The sequence below is a fragment of the Elephas maximus genome, chromosome 1 (assembly GCF_024166365.1).
Source record: "Elephas maximus indicus isolate mEleMax1 chromosome 1, mEleMax1 primary haplotype, whole genome shotgun sequence".
NCBI classification, from domain to species: domain Eukaryota; kingdom Metazoa; phylum Chordata; class Mammalia; order Proboscidea; family Elephantidae; genus Elephas; species Elephas maximus.
Window position 1 is genome coordinate 100,314,966 of NC_064819.1, and position 8,893 is coordinate 100,323,858.

The 8,893-nt window shown below is 48.0% G+C and overlaps 1 long non-coding RNA gene across 1 annotated transcript; it reads left to right on the forward strand.

Moving 5' to 3' along the window:
* The first annotated feature begins 4,929 nt into the window (after nucleotides 1–4,929).
* LOC126070866 (uncharacterized) lies at nucleotides 4,930–6,024 on the forward strand. The gene is made up of 3 exons (XR_007516326.1): nucleotides 4,930–5,147; nucleotides 5,471–5,598; nucleotides 5,816–6,024. It is a non-coding gene; the product is annotated as an uncharacterized LOC126070866 (long non-coding RNA).
* Nucleotides 6,025–8,893: the final 2,869 nt, after the last annotated feature.

Here is an 8,893-nt window from a genome sequence, read left to right on the forward strand (position 1 = left end):
TGTCACCCTGATGCCTCAAGTCCTAGGGAGACAGACATGTAAACAGCTCACTACAGCTCTCTGGGTGGAAAATGCCATGAGAGGAAGGCTCACAGAGGTGGCAACTTATTTAATTCACTCAATGAATGGTGACCAAAAATAGACATTCTATCTGTTCCTGGCATAGAACATTAACTAATTTTCTTGTCCCAAAAAAGTAAGTTGCAACTGTGACAAGTGCTCCAATAAACAGGCTTCCTTTGCTATGAAGGAATCCCTGAGTGATGCAAATGGTTAATGTACTTGGCTGCTAACTGAAAGGCTGGAGGTTCGAGTCCACCCAGAGGTACCTTGGAAAAAAGGCCTGGTGATCTGCTTCCAAAAAATTAGCCATTGGAAACTCTATGGAGCACAGTTCTACTCTGACACACACTGGTTGCCATGGGTGGGAGCTGACTCGGACAGCAACTGTTTTTTTTTTTCCTTCTTTGTTATGGAAACCGTAATCACAGAGATTTGTTGTAAACATGGAAATTGGAGAAGGTTGCTTGCTGGAGGAATTGATAATTGGGCTGGGACAGGACGGATGAATAGGAGTTAATCAAATGAAAAAAAGAAAGAGGAGAATGCCTCAGACAGAGAGAACAGCATGTGTAAGGGCCCTGTGGTGGGGGACAGCATGGTGAGTATAAGGGACTTCAAGTCCTGCTCCCAAATTCTGGCTAGGTGAACTTTGTCAGCCTTCCCAGGCAGATGGCCCATCTGTTGGAACCTCCATCCCCCCAGCTTGGAGCCCTGTGGCCAACCCTTCCTGAGTCATACTGAAGGTTGGCCATCACCTGCTAGTAGATCCCAGCCTCCCCCAGCTCCAAGTCACAGGTGGGGCTCACCAGACCCCTGAGAGAGGCCTGAAAAAGCCCCGAAGCTGGAGGATGGTCTGCGGTCCTTCAAGGAGAGCCACATGGGATAGAGAGTGGGATCAAGGAGTCTTTGGAGAGTGAGGGGATGATTGCACCCTATGAAGTGACCATTGTAAAAAGCAGCCTTACCTCATAAAACAGAGACTAGGTCAGCCTGAGACCAGAAGAATTAGATGGTGCTTGGCTAAAACTGATGACTGTCCTGACAGGGAACATAATAAAGAACTTCTGAGGGATCAGGAGAGCAGTGGCCTACAGACCCCAAATTCTCGTAAAAAGGCCAGACTTAATGGTCAGACTGGAACTAGAATGACCCAGAGGTCATGGTCCCCAGACCTTCTGTTAGCCTGAGACAAAAACCATTCCTAAAGCCAACTCTTCAGACAGGGATTGGACTGGACTATGGGGTAGATAATGATACTGGTGAAGAGTGAGCTTCTTGGACCAAGTAGACACATGAGACTATGTTGGCATCTCCTGCCAGGAGGGGAGATGAGAGGGCAGAGGGGGTCAGAAGCTGGCCGAATGGACATGAAAAAAGAGAGTGGAGGGAAGGAGTGTGCTGTGCCATCATGGGGAGGGTGCCTTGCCTATATAAGCAAGGTGTCTATAAATTTTTGTATGAGAGTCTGACTTGATTTGTAAACTTTCGCTTAAAGCACAATAAAAAGTAAAAAAAAAAAACAAAAAACGGAGCCTCAGTGGAGATAGGTGCACAAATGGGCATTGCCCTCCCCAACTTCCAGAGCCTTAACTGGGAGTCTTGGAGCCCTCAGCACGCACCAGTTAACTCCCACTCCTTCACTGCGTGGAAAGGCAATGATTAAGCCCATTTTTCAGGGCAGGGAAAGGGAAAGGCTAGGCTGGAGTGGAGTGTTGTTGTTTGGGCGACTTCTCAGCCTGACCTTTTTGGGAGGCAGCTGGGCTTTTGTGGAATAAGGCTCTGAGGAGCCATGCTGGCCTTTTGTAAGGGATCCAGGCAAGACCCTGGCCTCCTAATGGATCAGGAAATAGAGACAGAGACCAGAGAGGAAGAAAGGGAGCCACCTCTTCACAGATCCCTCCAGCCTCCTCTGCGCCGTTTACAGAAAATAAAGTGTCTTTGGCTGAGTCTGGGCTGGTCGCCTCCAGAGCAGTTACAGTAACCACCGTCGGTGCCCTAGGAGAAGAGCTCCCCCCATTCTGCCCTGCTGAGCCCCACCCTACCAACTAAAGGCACCACACTGTTGGGATCCGCATGCCTGGCCTGTCCTCAGCCTCCTCCCCCACTCCAGCCAGCACTGAAGGGGCCCCCAAAGGCCGTCCAAGTTTTCACGAGCCTGGCCTAATCAAGCACCAAGGGCCATGGCATCCTCATCATTCTCCCTGGGAAATCTCATTAGGAGGTATCACTAAATGGGCCCTCTGATTCCCTGAGGTGGGCCTTTCAACAGAAGCACCCATGTGGGTGACTGTCTGACCAGAGGCTCTGGACAAAGATGTTCTGGATTCTCTGAGCTTCCCTTCTGGGGCAAGGATGAGGGTATGTGCACAAAGCCGTGTTACGCCCTGTTGGGTGTGGGGGGGATTTCCTGTAGGATGCCGCCACCACCCCCATCTACCACCCTAACCAGACCTGGGGCTCCTGGAGGGCAGAGGAAACCCCAAAGGGAAGGATGACATGGCCCAGGGGTGAGGGCCTTGGGTGGGGACTAAGTGGCTGACAGAGGGGTTGGCCCCCATTGATTTGTTGGGGGCCCAGAAGACTCTCCTTCTCCCTCCAGCACACCCACCCATGCTGTCTTTTCTACCAGTCGATGTACTGTTTGGGTGACTGAGGGGATTTCTCTCTTCCTCCTCCGCTTTGTTCCCACTCTCCTCACCCCAACTGGGGCAGGTCTGGGGGTGTGCTAGAGCTGGCTCATACAGTTTTGTGCAAGCATTTTGTCACTTCCCCTCTCCAGGCCTCAGTTTTCTCACCAATGAAATGGCAGACGTAGACTGGAGGCTCTTCCAGCTATCACTGTCCTTGCCTTCCTGGAAAGCTGTCTGCTCTCCCTTCCCTCTGAACTAAACGAGGCCCGGCCTGCGTACTTCCTCCTCTCGCTTGTCCAGACAAGATGACCTTGTTGACCTTCACTCATCTCATCACCCATCCACCCAGCAGGACAGCGTTTCCAAACTCAGCCCAGCTCCATCTGCTTCACCCGTGAAGGGCAATCGGGCAGGGGGTCGAGCATGAACTCGGGTCAGGGATTCTCAATTCAAATGCCGCACCAGCTGGCAGACTGGGAAGTATTACCAGCCTATGAAACACTAGCCTTCTCATCTTTAAAACAGGAATAAGGCCCACAGTGCCCTACCTGGGGTAAAGATGCATGTGCTAATGTGCTGTGCACATATTGGTTACCATTGAGTCGATTCCAACTGATAGCGACCCTAGAGGGCAGAGTAGAACTGCCCCAAGGGTTCCAAAGAGCTCCTTTTGGTTAGCAGCCATAACTCTTAACCACTGCACCACCAGGGCTCTGCTGTGCACATAGTAGGTCCTTAATAGACAGAAATTCTTTCTGCCTTTTATTTGCTTCAGCCTTGTTTTGTGTCTGCGAAGTCTTGTTCCTCTGCTTGTAAATGCCTTGAAGGAGAGATCCAGGCAGGTGTATCTCTCCCTGTGCACCCCCCAGTCCTTACTGGTAGCTTCCACTCACCTGCAGACAGGGCGTGGGGAGCCCAAGCTGCTAGCCACCCAGGTGCTCTTCAAACTGCCAGTCTCTACCCGTTAGTGGGCCCTGCAATCAATTTAGTGAGTCACATGAGCACTTTTTAAAAAATAATTGGCACAGAAAAGCAGAGAATAGAAAATGCCAGAGTGCGTCTCAGGCAGAGTGACTTCACAAAACTTGGGTTTTGGTTTTGCATATTTGTAAATAAATAAAATAATTACAAATTATATAAGTGCTTTGAATTGTGTTTGTGTGTGTCTGGTTACTGCATTGTGATGTTAAATGCATTTCTTACTGTGAATTACAGTCTAAAACATTTGAAAAACACTGGAGTGATGGTTCGGCAGTAGAATTCTCATCTCCCATGTGAGGGACCTGGATCTGATTTCCAGCCAAGGCACCTCAGGCGCAGCCATCACCTGTCAGTGGAGGCCTGCATGTTGCTACGATGAGGAACAGTTTTCAGTGGAGCTTCCAGACTAGGAAGAAAGGCCTGGTGATCTACTTCCAAAAAATCAGTCAGTGAAAACCTTACGGGTCATAACGGTCCAATCTCGTCGTGCACGGGGTCACCATGAGCAGAGGTGACTCAATGGCAGTTAACAGCAACAACAACTTGAGTTTTTCAGTTTCTCTTTGAGTAAGTTTATGGTTGAGAAACCGGCCAGGCTTAGAGTGGAGTGGGGGTGGGGTTAGGCCCTCAGGCGAGAACCTGAAATGGACAGGAGTCGCTTGGTCCAGGTAAACAGCCACAGTGCCCTGGCCTTGGGGTCTTTCCTCTCTGTGTCCTGGGGCAAGTGACATGACTTCTCTGGCCTTAGTGTGCCCATCTGTAAAAGTGGAATTAGAAAATTTACTCACAGGGGTGCTGTGAGGATTACTAGGAGCCAAGGAACCTGAAAGCACCCGCTGATGTAAGAGGCGGTTTGTTATTTCATCAGTTCGTTCAGGTCTGTCTGCTCCAGTAGGCCGACTGTTTTCTTCCTCCTCCGCCCCAAGAGAAACACCTGTGCTCCTCACTCGACAGGAATCCCTGGCAAGGAGTGGGCCAGGGATTCAGGAATACCCAGGAAAGGTTATTTCAGAGGCTAAATCCCAAAGGAGTCTCTCCTAAGGATTTTATGCAGGTAAAACTAAGTTCCAGTAAACTCTCAAAGCAGCTTCTAAACGGAAGTCAAAGTAGTAGTTCCCTACCTTTTGTCCAAGGAACAGGTGGGTCTGGGCCAGCTGCCACCCCTTCCCACTCTGGCTGGGTTCCCAGGAACATTACCCACAAGCCTTGGGTCACTGCCCAGCTGATGGCTAGAAGCTACCCTGGGCCCCTGGGAGCACAGAGCTGGGACAGCTCCAAGGCGGCCTCCTGGGCTGGTGGCTCAGCGACCTCCTCCTTCAGCCAGGCTGTTCCTCTATGCCACATGCCTCACTTCTTCCAGCTGGTGCCTCTCTGAAACCCATACTGGCCAACCTATTTCCAAGTAGGGAACTTGGACATGAGTGGAATATCAGGAATTCCTGGAGGGTTTATAACCCAGCAACAGTGACAGATGTAGGTAGATGGCCCTCCCCCTACTCGCTCACCTGCCGTCCATCCCCCTCTGACCCTGGCTCCAGTTGTGGCATTGTTCTCCCTTTTCTGGCTCCCTTCCCAGAGCCACGTCTAGGTCACCATACTGAGAACCCTGGATTCAGAGACAGGAGCCCTGTTCTAGACCTAGCACTGACTCTCACTCTTGTGTGACCTCTGTCTGACTACACTCTGGGCCTCAGTTTCCTTTTCTGTAAAGCAGGGTGGGTTGGTGGGGAATGAGTTAGTACTTGATTTTCTGTAAAAGTCAAATCTTTTGCTGTTCTGTCTTTCTAAAATTTTAGGAAATGAACCAGAAGAGCTGAAACCATGCTGGTTTCCTTCCCCCAACAGAGAAATGGGCACCTGCATTCCTGGGGATGCAGCCAGGAGCTTCCAAGCCATCAGACCGGTTTCAGGCGTTTGGAATCCGGTTGGTGGGGCATAGGGTGGGCACTCTTTCTGAAGCCTACACCAGGAGGGAGGGGACTCTGGGCTGCTCAGGGTGCCCTGGAATCCGGGGCGGCCGGTAGGCAGGGCAGTCATTCCCCACTCCAAGGCTGGGTTCGCACCAGAGTGGAAAATGGGGAACTTTCTCTTTGGCAGCCTTCACTATCCATCTGCCCTTCTCCTCCTTTGTCTCACCTCAGAGACCCTCTGCTGAATTCAGGAGGTGTGCATTGTCCAGGGCTGATCAGAGGGACTGCCAGCCTCCATCCACTCAGATCTGCCCTCGATCATTCCTAACACTCACCCTCCCTTGCCAATCAAACTGCCTGTCATGGATTAAATTGTGTCTTCCAAAAATATCTGTCAGCTTGGCTAGGTCATGATTCCCAGCACTATACCATTTTGTCTTCTGATTTGTTTCCTTATGTGTTGTAAATCCTATCTCCATGATGGAAAGAGAGGGCTTAGTGGCAGTTATACTGATGAGATCTACAAGATTAGGTAGTGTCTTAAGCCAATCTCTTTTGAGACATAAAAGAGAGAAGGGAGCAGAGAGACAGGGGACCTCATACCACCAAGAAAGCAGCGTTAGGAGAAGAGTGTGTCCTTTGGACCTGGGGTTCCTGGTCGAGAAGCTCTTAGGCCAGGGAAGGACTGATGACATGGACCTTCCTCCAGAGCCAACAAAGGGAGAAAGCCTTCCCCTGGAGCTAAAGCCCTGAATTTGGACTTGTAGCCTACTAGACTATGAGAGAATAGATTTCTTTCTTAAGGCCATCCACTTGTGGTATTTCTGTTATAGCAGCACTAGATGACTAAGACACTGACTGTCCTTTGTGAGTCAGGAGGCCAAGAAATATCCTGGGTCCCTCTGACCCAGAATTTCACTTTGAGAAATCAATCCTCAACAAATAGTCCCTCAAATGCTGTTCCTGCTATGTGAAACCTGCCCTGACCAATGCTCCCCTGCCCCTGCCCCCTCCCTCCATACCAGACATTCAGTTATTTGATCATTCATCCATTCAGTGTGTAGGAGGGCCTGCTACATGCCCTGTGCTCTAGCAGCTGCTGGGATACAGAGAGAAAAACAGGCCCTGGCCCTCCTCTAAGGGCCTGGTGGGCAGAGTCAGGGGCTCTTCCTTGGCCCACTCACACGGGCATGCCCTGCATATGTCTGCTTATATAGCCCTCTTTCCCCAGCCCCACCCCAGCACCTCTGTCTTACGCATCTTTGTTTCCCAGCACCCAGCACAGTGCCAGCCATCAAATAGGCCTTCTATGCACGGCAGATTACAGTGGACAGAAAGGGAAATTGGGTTTTTCCTAAAGCTGGTTTTAACTTTGTTATTTAGGGATAACAAAAGATGAAGAAAGTCAATTAAGACATAGACACTGGGTTAAAGAGTCTGCTGCTGTTAGAATGAGCTATTTTACAGAGGATAATTTGGCCATCTCTATCAAAATTACAAATGCATTTACTTTTCGACCCAGCAATTCCGCTTTCAGGAATTTATCTAGCAGGTGGATGCTCACGCATGTGAAATGATCTATGTACAAGGCTATTCACTGCAGCATTGTTTGCAGCTGATTGGAAACAACTTAAATATTCATCTAGAACATTTTTTTAAAACAAAAAAACCTGCTGCCATAGATGATTCTGGCTTATGAGAACTCCATGTTTTAAAGAATAGAACTGCTCCACAGGGTTTTCTTGGCTGTAATCTTTACAGAAACAGATCACCAGGCCTTTTTTCCATGGTGCTGCTGGGTGGGTCCAAACCACCAATCCTTACTAGTTGAGCACAAACCATTTGTACCACCCAGGAGCCTCAACTATAGGGACCTAGTTTAATAAGTTGTGGTACACCTATATAGAATAGAATCCTATGCTGTTATGGAAAAAACAAAAAAACAAGAATGAGGAAGCTCTCTTTGACTATAAATAGGACAATCTCCCTGGCTTAGAGTTAAAAAGGAAGAATGGGAATAGTTCATTACTTTTTGTGTAAAAAATGGAGAGGGCATGGGGAGGGGTGAAGATACATTTAAATATATGTTTGTTTAGATATGCGTAGAAAGATCCTTCGGTAAGGAAATACAAGAAAGTGGTAACAGTAGATGCCTGTGAGAGGAGAAACGGACAAATTGGGGATGGGGTGGGAGGAAATCCCAAAATATTGTGCCATGTAAATGTGTTACCTATTAAAAATTAGGAAGACTATGTGACAACATGGAAAATGCTTATAATGTTAGCTTTAGGTGGGAAAAAAAGATAAAAATTGTATATTCAGTAGGATGGCAACTATGTAAAATAAATGATTGTTAAAATTCCCATCTATAGAAAGAACATTCTTGGTAATTTTCATTTCCTCCTTATTTTGTAGTTATTTCCCAGAATTTTCTATAATAAATATATATTGCTTTCATAATTAGAAAAAAATTAATGATATAAGAAAATGCTTATATACTCTAAGAGAATTGTATGTTCTACGTAATCTCAACTGTGTACACAAGACATTGAGAAAGACTGGAAGAAAATATGCAAAATGTTCGCAGTGGTTGTCTCTGGATGTGGGATAATAGGTGATCCTTAAAATATTACAATGACCTTGTGTTAGTCTCATGACTAGAGGAAAGAAAGGAAGGAAAGAGAAAGAGAAGGAAGGAAAAAAATCTAGCAGGAAAGAATTCTTGAAAATAGCAGTTGTGTAAGGTGGTAAGGGAGCCCTGGTGGCATATTGGTTAAGAGATCGCCTGCTAACCAAAAGGTTGGCAGTTTGAATCCACCAGCTGCTCCTTGGAAACCCTGTGGGGCAGTCCTACATTGTCCTATAGGGTTGCTATGAGTCGGAATCGACTTGACGGCGACAGGTTTGGTTTTTGGCTTTAGGATGGTAAGATTAGGGGTGATTTTGATTTCTTTGTTCAGTTTTCCAAACTTTTCATAATGTGGTTTTGTTGTTATTTTAGTGGGAACAAGACCCTCACTGCTATAGAGCGGGAGTCCACTCCCCCAAAACCTGCTGTTTGTCCTAAAGAGCTAGGGTTCCTAATTGCTTATTATTCATTCCAAGTAACGAGGTCCAAGGAGTTGCTTGGATGGTGGGAGATCTGTACTGGAGACATGTTGCTGTGGAGAGAGAGTGAGGCTTCAGGGCATCCTTAGACTCTTAAAATGTCTTAGAGAACATCTCTGGAGCCCTAACTCTGCGAGGCATGGTGCTGGGTAGTACAAGGATGTCAAGCCCCAGTACATGCCCTCCCTGGGCTCCAGCCTC